The sequence below is a fragment of the Ornithodoros turicata genome, chromosome 1 (genome assembly GCF_037126465.1).
Source record: "Ornithodoros turicata isolate Travis chromosome 1, ASM3712646v1, whole genome shotgun sequence".
Lineage (NCBI taxonomy): Eukaryota > Metazoa > Arthropoda > Arachnida > Ixodida > Argasidae > Ornithodoros > Ornithodoros turicata.
Genome location: NC_088201.1, coordinates 87,551,214 through 87,566,275, shown reverse-complemented (window position 1 = coordinate 87,566,275; position 15,062 = coordinate 87,551,214). Strand labels below are relative to the sequence as shown.

Below are 15,062 nucleotides of genomic sequence, written 5' to 3'. Positions count from 1 at the left end.
AGTTAGTTAAATAACTTAGTAAAATAAAAACAAAAGCATGGTATTTCTGTAACCATGTCAACTGTTTTACATGGCATATTGTATCACCAAAATTGCAACAATGCAATTCACCTTCCGGAAGTTGTACAAGTGCATGCATAACTTTCCCATAAAGACAAGAAGAAAAGAAAAAAAGGGTGCCACGATCAACGACATTTAGACACGACGGAGCTACGGCAGACGAGGACAATACGGAAAGGACGGAAAGGCACCACACCGCCCTTTTCCGCATTGTCCTCGTCTGACGTAGCTCCGTCGCATCTAAAATGTCATACCAACCCCACACTGCGTTGTTAGTCAACAACATTTTTTTTCGATCCTACTTTTCTTTCAATAGGAGGTAGCGAATAATTGACCATTCGTGGAACCCAGCTCTCCCCTTCCGATCTGTTTTGGTTTCGGTCTGTCTACCAACGTCATGATGACGTTTCTCGGGTAGAGGTTTATTGCATAGAGGGGAGACCCAAGGTCAAAGGGTCCGGTCGCGAGCTGTCCCACGCGTAACTGTTTCTCCCTAAAACGGTGTCATCCACGGAAGCCGTGACGGTGGCGCCCCGCCGTAGGAAGCCCGTAAATAAATTCAAGATGGCTACCGTGAAACCGTATCCTTAACATTCCTGGTCACAATTGTGACAACATTAAACTATATATTCTAGAAACCAGGTTCAGATCCACACGTGACAGACGTGATAGGGAGTCTTATCTCATATACAAGTTCAACGCTCTTCAGCCGTTCGGTATCAACAAATCACAAGGCACCCTAGAAACACTTCACACGTAAAATATGCTCAGACCTTTTCCCTTCTATCTCCTTTATCATCTGTTATGTTCTGCATGGCCACTGGTTTTTGCTTTCTTTATTGCATGCCACAACTTTGTTTTATGAATCTTTGTTGTCTCTTTGTTTGTTTATCTTTAAAAAAATGCTTTGCTCGCTCTGGAATTTTCCCCACGTAACCACTAACCTCCTTATCTTTCGGAATGCTTGCCAATATCTGCCTGTTGTCCCGTTTCGTTCCCGTGTTCATGAGCCTCCCATTTCTGTAACCGGTCTGGAGCCAAGATCACTTCGTTCACATACCGTATTTTCACGCGTATTAGCCGCACCGCAGATAAGCTGCAGGACTCGTTTTTAGATACATTTTGAAAATGTTTTTGCAGATAAGCCGCACTCGTAGATAAGCCGCGGGTAATACGACGCGACTGCTTTGTGCGCTAAACCAGTGATGCACAAACAAAATCAATAGAGACTCTCAACGCTCGTCTACGCCGTACTCCCTGCCAGCTGCCCTGTTCCCGTAATGGTCCGCGACGTCGGCGACTTTTAGTTTGAAGCCGCTGTCGTAGCTGTGCCTCCGCGTTGAAGCCATGCCTTACCTCTAACTGCCGTGCTCGTGTCCACGAATGCTGCTGCTCAGGTCAAATGAGAACTGACGCTTAGTTGACCACTTTTTATCCCGATGTCAGGTGTATTGAACCCTTCCTGTGGGTCTGCCGACAAAGGAGACCGTAGGGAAGGTCATAAACCCTGTGGTCCACATTCCGGTGTCGGCATGATGTATAACAAAGGAGTTCAGTTCTAGTGTTCTACTAAGATCGGATTGTGCCCTTGTTGCGTGTTTTTTTGTGGATTGACGAGATAGTGGCGTTCCAGGAGACATTAATCACTGTCACCCCTTTTGTTAAAGCTGTGTGGGGAATGTATTCGGAAGGTCAGTCCACTCGAATGTGGACCCGCCCCTGTTCGGTATTGTTCGTGCACTGGCAGGGCGGTCCTTATCCGAAAAACATGATGCACTGTCGGCCCTTTCGTTTAATCCGGGGTATGGGGAAAATACCAGGGAAAAATAGCCATCAGATAAGCCGCACCCGTGGATAAGCGGCAGAGCGTCCGCGAAAAAAAAATCGCGCATAAGCCGCAGCTAATACGCGTGAAAATACGGGTAATCCCATCCACACTCTAACAAAGCGGCCATTCACTCCGGCCGTAGAAGCCGGTATGGACCCTTTCGTCCCTCCGGGCTGTTGGCGCACAATTCGCATGAACCTTTAACACATCTAAGCCTTTAAATATCATGCCAAAGATGAGGATGGAGCCCAGAAGAAGAACAGTTTGTGTTCGAAATATCGGCGGCTCCTGTCCTGGGGCAACTCCCTTCGTACCTGTGTGTATAGTCATTTGGCAATAAGTTGCACCCATAAGGAACAATAGTCTCCTGCTATTGAGCTGTAGCGAGCATGGGCGGCGCGTAATCATCTGAGACAGATGTGTTTTCTATTTCAGAATGTGACTGCCTTCAACGATTTCCTATTCGATTGTACTGAGAAATTCATATCTACATTAGAAGCACTACAACCTGTACGTATGCATACACCTGTCAGAAACCGTACTTTTTTTTTTTTTTTTTGATCATAGCCTTCTGGGGACGTAAATGTGTGACACAACATTATTATTATATTTTAAGTAGGGTACCTCGTTTTCGGCGCTGATATTTTTTGAGGTATTTCAAACGGAGGGCGAAGAGAAATTATCATGTTAGCTCGTGATGTTATAATCCAATTCAAGTTTGTAATTCACTGTGATATTGTTTTGCCGCTCATTTTTTTGCCGCGTTTAGGGAGGTCTTAAAAATTATAATCGGCAAAAACGTTAGAGACGGTTTCTTGGAAGCATTTTTTTTTTTTTTTGCGCGGGACCTCGCCGCTAGAGAGCCGTTCCAGTACCGTGCATACCTAAGAGCCGTACTCACCTAAAGTCCAGCCGTTACTGGCAGAGCTCAGTAAGTTACTCAAAGATGTAATTGAGTGTAATAAAACTGTAACTGTAGAATGTAGACACAGTTAGATGGAAGTATCTAAGTAACACGAAGAGTTACTAAAACTAAAATGGACTTCATCTCAAGGAAAAGGCCTCAGTACGAGATGCAGACTCAGTCCATTACTCGTCAAGCGTGATTAAGTTACTCTTGAGTTGCTTCAGGCTGTGTGCGTCTAAAGTATCCACAGATTACAACCCCCCCCCCCCCCCACACGCACACAAAAAACAACAGCTTTTCATAGAAGAAGTTCCTAATCGACATCACAGGGTACATGACCTAAAACTTTATGTTAACAACGCAGTTGGTATGCGGAAAACAGAATACCTAATAGAACGCAAAACACAAAGCACGTGTTTTAAACTGATACTGCACACTGATAATAAATTAGTAATGATGTGGCACTTAACATGCTATTTAACTTACAGTTAAGTTATTAAGTTGTTACATACAGACCTTGAAAAATTCAATTCACAAACTACAGTTACATCCTTCATCAGGAGAGATAAGTGTCCACATACGCGGTTCATGCCTTGGTTGAGTATATTACGCTTTAAGTATATGTTAAATTAGTTAGAATTTTATCAATATAATTACACCTTAAAATCCATGCCGAATCCGCAGCTACAAGTAATATTGAGACATGAACGCAATAGAGCTAGTTTTCTAAAGAGAAGAACTGCAGACAGAAATTTACAGGTAACCCGGTAGAACAGCAAAACCAACTATGCCTTGGGTAGAAATTACAGGCAAAATGTAGTTATATTACAGTTACAGTTACTCATCTGAAAGTATTTAGTTACACCAACTACTTACCCGAGAAGCACTTCATTATTGCGAAGTAATTACTTGTATTTAATTACTTAACAGCTATGGTTACTGGCCAGATGTTTTTATGAATGGCATACCGCGCGTAGTGCGTGCAAGGGCCAATGAGAGCCGCTTGCTACATGGTGTCATTCTCGACGTGACTCCCTCATTTCCCCCTCCCCCTGGGTGACAACTCCTGGTTCAGAATTACCGTTCGGCGAAACCGTTTAGCAGAACTAGGAGTAACCACCAGACGTGATTATTCAAATGGTGAATTTTTGAATTACTGTAACAGCATGTGACTTTTTATCTACTTCTGTGAGGGCCTGCTGAATACCTACAACGTGAACGAGACTTCGCTAATTGCAAGTGCGCGGGTAAGTATTCAACTATGTATTACGCCAACAGATAATGTTGTATCTTTTCGTCAGTACCCTTTACCTAAAGAGTGATATACTACATACCTAATGCACTGAAAGGAGAGATGTGGTGGTATGTACAGAATATTGAGGAAGTCCCATTACACGCGCTATTAAAATTGAAGCTTACATATGAATTCAGTCCTTAGTATTGGTATTTCGATTTTTTTCTGGTATTTTCAGTACTCTTTTCTTAGTGTTGTTACTGTTTGGCTCTCCGCATCTCTTACGGCGTTCACACAGGCCCTGCAAGGCTCTGACATGGCTCCTTCCGAAATTGGATGCAGAAGCGTTGTTGCTGTGCTCGGAATTGCCTCCGAAGTCTGAAAACAGTAGAACATTTTTAGTTTGGGGAAGAGAAATAATTCAACCAAGTTCATAAGTGCACAAGATCGAACAAGGAGATGATAGAGCTGGTACATACGTTACATGTCCTGATTACTATAATAATTATAATTGGGTGTTTACGTCGCGAGACAACAGAGATCATGAGCGACGCCACAGCGGTCGGTCTGTGGATTGCTTTTGCCCACCTGAGGGTTCTTTAACGTGCGATGAAAGCTCATCACACGGCACCCCGTATTTAATGTCCCTCGCGGAAGACGGCGTGTCTAAGCAACTTGTACCCTGCCACCAAGTTGCTGGCGTCCTCTGCCGGGTTCGAACCCGCTATCTCGGGATCAGAAGGCGAACACGCTACCGACTGAGCCACCGAGGCCGGTCCTGATTACTGTACAGGATGGTTCATGAAAGATTAGTCAAAGGACAAACATGAAGGACTGCATAGTGTGATTGATGAGTGGTGTGAGGGTACTCAAACTATTTTTATTTTGTGATTGATGAATGAATTAGTGAAATTAATCAGTCAGATTTTGAATGACAAGGACTAGAGCCAGAACGTCAATGAGAAAGTTCTAGCACGCGATACAGCGACAAAAAACCCGTTGATTGCAACTTTGTATCTCTAACGCCTCTTTTTTTTCCCTGCTCCAGACTAACTTTCGGGTTTACAAAAAATCGACGCGGGGCCTGTCGCAGACCGAAGACCGGATACACATGAAGTACATGTACGAATATAAACATATGCACAACATGCATACGCGTTATATTCATGCGGCCTTACACATGCGGCTTCGAGGACATTAGAGTATATTTGGTTTCGAATAAACGTCTATCCCGTTCTAAATTCGAATATACAATCTCGTATTGGACTTCCGAAATCGGATCAAAGAGAACATTGTTTGCTTCGGTGGTTTGAAAATCGAATATTCGTACCAGCCCAGCTAGAATGTGTCTATAATTTGTAACGGCGTCCCTTTGTAAAGCTACATGTAATAGAGATCCAACTTCGTTCTTTTTTCTTTTTTTTAATGGTACAACTGAGGTGGGGGAATCGTGCAACACAGACGTGTCCTTGTGACCCATCTTCGAGATGACGTTGACGAACCGTAAGTAAGACAAAACACAAGGCACGTGATCTCTAATGTTACAAAAATACACACAAGCACACACGTATTGTCGATGGAAGCACCATCGAGCTTCGGAACACTGAGGATTTAATAAGAATAAAGGCTCGCGAAACGGCGAATGTTGTGAAAGTGCCAAGGCACGAACACAGATCCTCCAGATCGTCTTTTTCACTCATTGGCGTCGTTCATCTTTGGACATTTCCCAGACAGAACAAATCGATCACACGGAGGTCCCACGGATGTCTTAAACGGGATCTCACGACATCCTGCGGAACGGGTCTAGCGTGACAAAAGACGTCCCACGGACACCGTTTTGTCAGCTCCTCGAGCATCCCAGTGACCTCCCACGGCGGCCCCATTTGAAAATGCGGGATGCGTGACGGACGACGCATGGAAGTACCCTTTGATGTTGAAATTTAAATGATTTCTTTATTTTTAATCATCATAGTAATTAAAATATAGAAATCACTCAAAAGGACAGAGGTGATTTATTTTTACGCATGATACATATACATAGTATTTGTGTTGCAATGACGCTTACACGCCGCAGCAGTACCGTCCATCAGAGCATTTGCTGCAATATACACTCGAAAAATTGTTGAAAAGTTATGTTCAGTATCATGCGGCACACAAAATGAATTTGTCCAATGTCTGTACAGCACACAGAAGTAATGTTAAGAATATAGCCTAAACCAAGGCTTAAACGTTTCAGGGAAATGCGTCGTGCAATGATAACACGATAAAGTGGTCGGTGGCGTAAGTCGAGAGGTCTGTCTATGACTGTCGCGGCATGTTCCTGGGCAGACTTTACAAGTAATTGTTAGATATTTTTTTTCGAGCACCTGTGGGACCATCATATAAAAAGATGCAAATTCTCATGCGGGCAACCATACGCTCCATTTGTGCACGAGTTGTAGATTTAATTGATTCAACATTTTCCATTTTACAAAAATCATGAGGACAGTTACTCACAAAGTTACACTGTTATGCATAGAGAGCATAAGTTAGAGGTACACGGATATTTTACAGCGCCGTAGAACGCCAAATTTGGACAAGCTCCACAGAATATCGAACAATTAATCATAAAAAGACAATGTTTGAATGGGCCTTTTCTCAGAGCGTGGGAACTACAGCAGAACAACATACAGCAGAAGAACTATATTCCCAGAGCACATATGTCACATATTTTTGCGGTCCCACACACAGAAATATGCGTAGAATGTTCACTATAAAGAAGTAAATTATAATCAACTGCAAATACTACCTCAACTTATCCCAAATTGAATCTGTGCAAAGTATAATGTGAGCTGACTAAAAACGAATGAAAAAATCATAGCACTTCCAAATGATGACATCCTGATATTATGTTAGATAATGAACATGCTCTTGAATCTCTTGAATGAAACAAAAACAGGTTGCGGAAAATGAAATGGTTAATGTTTACTAAACCCTAATCATCAATTCCCCAAATACACCCAAAATTATCAGAGCGAAAGTGTGTTCTAAATTCGCCAGAAATAAATCATTTACAAGCGATTAGAAGGATGTATGGAGGGTGGCAAAACAATTGGAGTAATCAATATGCAACGCAAATGTTCCTCTGTACACACTCACAGACATATGAATAAGTTTTGCAACAGTCTTTTCAATTTGTGCAGCTTGATCCTTCCTTGTAGGCAACTCATCAAATCTTTCGCGGCAGGTGTTCTGATGCATCCTGTAAAGCACGACTTGATAGCTTCTACGTTGCGTTCTACTTTGTGCATGAATCTTGTCGTCATGCCAGGTGATGCAACCTAAACATCAAAGGAAAGTAGACTGCGCTTGAGATTGTACATTGAGCTTCAAAGAACATGCATGCCAATCACATTATTAAATCTGAAGCGCATGTACTTATATTCTTCGAAAGTGGCAGATTGGCACATAATTAACTTGCTCAGTGTGCCAAAATTTCAGTTTTTCTTGCGTTGCTTCTGATGAGAAGAGTCGTTTGCCTCAGCTATGTCGACGGCGTCACAACCCTGCTGGAAATAGTCCAATTCAAAATAGGCCAGAAATCTCATTCGGTTTAAGTGGATATCACATTCACAATTCTCATTGAAAGTGACCAAAATTTCTCGTTTCGAACCAACAAGTTTGGACAAATACCATATTGAAAACAACAAGTATTTAGTGGGTTTGAATGAGAAATCATTGTAAATGTCAATGTGAACGAAGTGGAACTGCGCTCGGTCGTACCCATTGGAGGCCAGCCTAGTTTCCCTTTGGCTGAATGTACAGCAGCAAGGATTTCTCCATTAAAGTCACATTGAAATTCGCATTGCCGATGCACTTTCTCAATGTGCATTGACTATTCTGTTGCATCAGAAAGCATGTTGTCGCTGTAAAAATGAATTACACAAAATACCGTTCCTGCGTGAACATTTATTGTTACACATATAAAAATACAGTAAATGTGAAAATATTGCAAGTGGCAGATACAACGGTGAAAGTTATTTGTGATGTTTTTCATAAGAGCGAATATTCAGCAACCGGTTGAAAATCGCTAGTATGACATAGTAAACACCAAGAACAGAAACCTTAATAAGCATTTACATGTTGTGAAAGCATTCTGTCCATCGTCAACACGCACAACATAAATCCATTATGAGCAAGTTCATAGAGATGTAGCCCAATGTCCGAACACTGCCGCCGAAAAAAAAAAAAAAAAGACGACGCTCTTCTGTGTTCCGTAGGAGATTTCTAATGCCCGTCCAGCTTGCCTTTCTTGCTTGAAAATTAAGGGCATCCAGCTTCGTTGAGATTCCGTTTTGAGCACCTGCTGACAAATGCCGACGACCCTACGCCAGCCGCGTCGTACGAGGGTAACCCTCAAGTAATAGCATTTCGAAAGATAATGCAATAGGTGCTGGAACAGCAGCATGTCAACGTAAGTGAGCATCAAAATATATTACATACCGTTGCACACAGCGTGGCTGGCAACGCACCGACTGCACGATCCTCCCATCAACGGCCGTAGTGCCTGCTAGCAGGGGAAAAACATGAAAAGCGACGTTGAAAAACGGGAATGCTTGACAAATCGACAGTGACCTTCGACACGGATAAAATCCAGGAGCGCGAAGCTGTAGTAAAAATCGATTGTAGCTGAAAACTCACGTGACCTCCGGAGCTGGACCAATGACTGAGGACTAGCCACCCTGTTTTTTTCTTTTTTGATTATGTCGCGAATGACGTAAATGATGTGTTATGCGTTTCTCTCTCACTACTCCCCTCCTCTCTGCTCTGCTTCCCGTCCTCTTTTGTTGTTCCTTGTTTTTCTTCCATTCACTGTTTTTTGGTTCGCGTTTGTCAAAAATGCAGTGGGAGTTACAGGAATACGACTCAGCCTTGGTTGTTTTTGTCACATGAAGTATTTTATTGTGCGACATGCGGTTATACAAAGCAAGACGTATACAGCATGACTCGCTGTAACGAAAACAACATGACATTAATATTGCTCCGGAATTTGCTTGAAGAAGCCTGATAATGTCGGACTGCCTCTTGGAAGGACTGCTACTGGGATCTGGAGCTCAGTGGCTGCAAGATGAAAATTAGTATCAGATAAACAGCTATGCATGTGAAAGTTGCAATTCAAATAGAAAGAATAAAGGTGCTATTGAACGCTAAAAATAAGAACGGTGGTTGGGTTGTGAGAAGCTCGTAGCCATGGGGTGTGATGAGCGACCTTAGTACAAAAAATACATTTTATTGCGCTACTTCACAATGATATATTCATGCCGAATAGCCTGACGCTTTGGCGCTACGTACAGAACAGCTACTAAGTCAACGTCGGACGAAACTTGTCCAGCGAAATCGCCGAGAGTCAGACTTACAGTATAGTCATACCCTTATGTGGTACGACGTGAGCGGGTGTTTAATCATAACATTTAGATGATATTGTTTCACGAACAGAAATATAGTCTACCATCGTATCTGCAAAGCTACGCTGTCTGTCTCGGTCAGAGCGTATTCCGGTCCCGATTTACTGACTGTTAAGCAATTTATTCACAATACACGAAGTGAACGTGGTGTTGTAAGGCAACAAGCAATGACAAATGACTTACCTGTCGGCAATCGTTGACCGGGTATCGGGTACGAGGCGTTCGGACTCTCGAATCGTTTCTACACCAAGAAGCAGATCAGAAATGTTGCGCAGGCAACTTCCCTGGCAGCTGTGACTGTTCAAGGGCACTCACATGACACAGCTTGCGTTTTTAAACCGGAAAAATCACAACTCATACTCCAACCCAACCGCTACACAACACGAGCCGTCCGAAACGGACGCCTTCGACTCTGTGGACACCGGTTCCAACCGGCACAGCCGCCGCGCTGTCGCCTGTTTGAGCGCTCGCGAACAAATTTGAAAGCGGCCAATCATCACTCAGAAAACGAATTCATCCTCATGGGAACCAATCAGTAATCACTAGCCTCCGGATATCTCCATGACGTTCAATTTATTACGTTTTCTGCCGTCCGATGACGCGAAACGCATGAAGCGCCTCACTTTATCCCGCAAAGGAACTGGCGAGTTTCGGGCCCTTGTAAAATACTCGAAATCAAGCACGAATGACGCCGACTGCTTCTGGGTGACCGCGCACATCCTAACGCTCCAACAATTCGTGAGAGACTGATTGATCCGCTGACCGTTGGAGGTGGTCCGGAGAACGCGTCCACATACATCCACTGAATCTTGTACGGAATGCATTAGAAATAGCTTACAGTAAGAGGTGTGATACCAAGGTACCATGGCACATGTACTTTTGAGGATAATATGTTCACAAACATTTGAAATAACGCGAAGTATTTTCAACTCGCAGGAACCACTATGTGGTGCTGCACGGAAACGTATTACGACGCGCCCTCTTGGCGATATGCGATATCGCGGCCGACGGTCTGTTCGCCTCCTCAGTCGATTTGTTCGGAATAAATTTGGATTTCAAATTTGCATTAAAATTTCATTTGCAATATTTTCGATACGGATCGTGTCCTGGAATTTCATTTGTTTGAATTAGTTCGAATTAGTGCATCCTCAACAAGAACGTACAGCATTCTTCCTAATGATATATAACTACTTCATTTGAGAGTGATGATGTACAGTTGGTCACCATTACGCTCGTTTCATTAGCAACTGACTTCTCAATTATTCTAGTGGCGGTAACGCAACATGTTGAATCCCATTATATGAATTGGAAAGCACTTTCTCATTGATATCCATTAGGCCAGTTCCATTCCTTCTATTGGCGCAGTCTGTAATACACAACACATCGGATCTCGTTAAATCAGTTGGAAATCAACATTTCTCATTGACGCCCTCTAAACCAATTCGTTGAATTGGTTCCTTGCTTCGTTGATGTGGTCTTCGCCACACAACACGGCGGAGCCGGGTTTCGCGATGGTAGCTTCTCTGCTTAACTTCCAATTCAGTCAATGAGAAAGAGTCGGTGTTCACACGTTGAACGAATTGGCAGTTTGATTTCTCATTGACACTCATTAAAATTTTTCGAAGAAATGAATGAGATCGAGCCTATACTATTTCCAACAGGGAACTGTACGCAAGATGAGATGAGATCCAAGTTACGTCCTTGAAAGGAGATTCACACAAATGACATTAAGAAATCTAAAGCACACTTATATTCCTCCAAGGTGGAATGTTAGCATATAACTTAGTTACACAGCGTTACTCAAATAATGCAACGATATCTTCTTTTCATGTGTGCCTGTTGATGTGAAGAGTGAGGAGACGCTGTTTGCCATGAGCACTAAAATCCTTCTGCAGTACCCTTGAATCATGCGCCTCATGAGCCGTGCAGTATGGTCTTCCTATAGAAGAAATCCAGGGAAAATCGAAGCAAATAAAAGATGCACACCAGCATGAGGTTCGACATAACTGACATTAAAAACAACTGATGGTGTAAGGCAGGCTACTAAGGCAGGCGTTAAGAACAAACTTGACAACCACAAAGCATTACACCAAACTGATCTTACGTTAGCAGTTTTGAAGTACGTTCTTTTCTTTGTGGTTGAAGCTTCGCACTACAGACTGATGACCTGACAAGGGAGAGTCGCTCGTGTGGCATGAAATGAGTCAAACGGCATATGGATGCTAGCGGAAAACAACTCACCTGAATTGCTAGACTGAAAAGGGGATTCCGCAATACATCGGTTCAGTTGCATTTAAAATCAGGTCGTCCAATCCACATTTCCACGGCAGAGGCAGAGACCGCTTCATCATCGCGCCTCAAACCCATTCACACCGCACGGGCGGTTAGTCTGGATTTAGCGGAACATAGCAAGCACAAGTTTCGTGTTCACGATATTTGCAAATGCGAAACGTGTGCGCAGACACATAGTAATATAATATCTATTGGTATTCCAGCATGGCGTATTCCAAAATAAACTAAAAAACGCCAAAAAACTGAATCAAGTCCTGTACCACTACACTTTGAATTCCGAAACTACACACAGATTACGCCCGCGGCATCGTTTCGATTGCACAATGATTGCACTTCACAGTGCAACGTGTAACGACCGTTGCGAGCAGGCGACACGGCGCAGGTGCATCCGCTTCCAGGCCTGGACGGATCATCGTCGGACAGCTTGAGCACGGCCTTTCAAGGGGGAATATCCACATCCGTATCGAACTTCCGTACCTCCGTGTCTAGGGTGCGGACATGGATGATCGATTTGGTAATATTATGGGACACAATGTTCTGTCTGGGTAGGAGGCTGACGTGTTTGGAAAACTTCTTTCGTAAGCAAAAAAGCTGACATATCACTGCAAACATACTAGCTAATGTTGCCGAATTACCGCACTAAGGAACGAATGCGGCATCAAATATTCCGTCACTTGGTCCCACCACCTCTGTTTCTTTCAGTATGCATTCCTCGTGTTTAAAATTACAACCGAAGTGATGTTAGCGTTCCTTACGTTGAATGTCACTACATCGTCCAACGTCAAAGAGGCGTGTATGCAGCCGCGACTATGAAAACCAGTATGCTTAGAAATGCATATACTCGGCAAGTAGGTCAGCTGTCTGCGCAGTTCCCCAATATCCTCCTTTCTCTAGTGCCCGTAGAGCGGACCCCCAAATAAAGGGGTAACGGCTCACTGTTATGGCACGTGGTTTCTTCTGAGGACCCAGGCAGATCACCATGCCAGTCCGTGAATACCCACTTATTCCTGCCTTGTGACTGGGACAGGCACTTTGTCACGTGGTTTCTCCACACTTTACCCTCTCCCCTGCACCGTAGCGTATTACGTGGGCCTTACACTTTCGAACCCAGTATGTAACTGTGACATGGTGTGACAAGACTTTATACCCGCAGGCATCGATTTATTTGCAGAAGTGCCTGATCCCACCAAAGGAGGAGATGTACGCAACTCAAGCCATCAACTGGCTCATGGATTACATATCAGGCTGACCAGGTCTACGTGAGTTGAGCAGAAAAAAAAGAAAAAAAACGTGATCATACAAGCGAACTTCGATAATACTTTACCAACCCCAAATACTTATTTTCAGGAATGGCTTCATCGAGGCTGTGGTGTTCGACACATGTGACGTCACTACAATCGGCTCCGTAAATAAATAATGACCGAGATTACTCACGCTCTTTACGTAACCCGTATAGTCAGACGTCGGGGCAGGGCACACTTATGTTGCCTTGCTGACGAATCAGAGGTGTGCGGACGTGCTGATATATCCGCGCGTCATCCTGGTTTGCGGATAGAAATATGACGTTTTGAAATCCGGGCGGATAAAGTGCGGTTAATCGTCATTTATCCGCAGCGTCTTTTCTCTGCTGACTTCCCCTATGAGGAACTATAATTGAGAGGTTCTGATGCAATTAAGGACGCAACTATGAGGAGCGTGTGCCCTAAGAAGACAACTTCCTTCCACACAACATCCTTATGACAAAGGCAACATATTAAAAATGTAAGTTAGATAATGATGTAAACATATAGGTTAATCTGAAACAACAAAGAAGAAGGGGAAATCGTGACGGGATTATGGCTGTCCTGTGCCTCTGAGCATGAACACAAACCACCGGACGACATTTAAGGCCTGGTAGTGTTTGATTTACTTTGTGCTGGGCATAGAGGGTGTCCCAGCTAAATCGGTACAGAGTTTTTTAAGATATATATATCAATTTTGCCGAGATCAAGCCAGTTGCAATCTAGTACATGCTGAAGTGCACTCCTTAAGAGGGTACAGCAAACTCCTAAGGCAATGTCCTAATTACTTTCAATAATTAACTTTTTAATTATAAAAGCTACGAAGTTGTTCCAATGAGAACATCTCGTCCCTTTTGTCACCTGATACTATAGCCGTTTTCAGAACAAAAATCCGTTCGATAGATCGTCCGTAAAAAAAAATCGTGAAGTTTCTCTGTTCCAATATAAGGATTATCGCTCAGAATTTGCACGTCGTGATGCCTCAGGTAATGCTGACAATGGTGGTGGAGTTGGCCTATTTGTTGGTCCTGAAATTGATTATTGTGTTCGCAATGATATTGTTTTGAGCCACTCTCTATGTGAAAGTCTGTGGATAGAAATAGATAAGTCATCTTTTTTGAGCAGCCACAGAAACATTATTTTCGGCGTACTTTATCGTCCCCCATCGCAATCGGTTACTGAGTTTACAGTTGCGTTAGAAATATTGTTGCATAGTATATCGTTTGAAAACAAAAGTGTTCTCCTCCTGGGAGATTTCAACATCAACCTTCTTGATAGTAACTGTGCATCTGTTGTATCATTTTTTAATTGCTTAACAAGTTATGGTTATATGTGTCCTGTTTCTTCACCTACTAGGGTTAAAACTAATACGTCTACGCTGTTAGACCATGTATGGTTGAAGTGTTGTACTTTATCTCATGCTGATGTCATTGAAACAGACATTACTGACCACAATGATGTGTCTGCCGTAACTAACATGCGTCTACACAACCGTGTGAAACATACAAAGTCTATACGTTTTAATGGACACGGTTATGTGGATTGTATGAGCAGTGTTGACTGGAGCCATGTTTACAATGCTGAATGTGTTGATGACGCTTATAGTAGATTTATTGACTGTATTACTACTGGTGTCAGAAACAATACGGTGGTTACATTCACGAGAAACAAATATGTTAGTTGCCCTTGGATGAGCTTCGGTATATTGAAATCGCTAAAGAATAAACATAATCTCGGTAAGAAGAAACCCTTTTAATGTGGTTCTACGAAATAGGTACTTGAGGTACTCGACATGCCTAACTAGGGTTATCAATCATGCTAAAAGTCAGTGCTACTACTCCATGATTGCGCGTTGCTCTAGCGGCAGTGATAAATGGAAAATTATAAATAGGTTTCTAAACAGATCCAATCGTCATGCAGTTTGTGATAAGATTATATACAATGGTATAACATATCGCAGTCCGAACAGCGTTGCCACCACTGTCTTTAATAAATATTTATCGGAAGTTGCTAACAG

At 43.0% G+C, this 15,062-nt stretch overlaps 1 long non-coding RNA gene across 1 annotated transcript; it reads left to right on the top strand.

Moving 5' to 3' along the window:
- Window positions 1–8,301: 8,301 nt before the first annotated feature.
- LOC135365888 (uncharacterized) lies at window positions 8,302–13,194 on the top strand. Its single transcript, XR_010413989.1, has 3 exons — window positions 8,302–8,482; window positions 12,937–13,024; window positions 13,113–13,194. It is a non-coding gene; the product is annotated as an uncharacterized LOC135365888 (long non-coding RNA).
- Window positions 13,195–15,062: the final 1,868 nt, after the last annotated feature.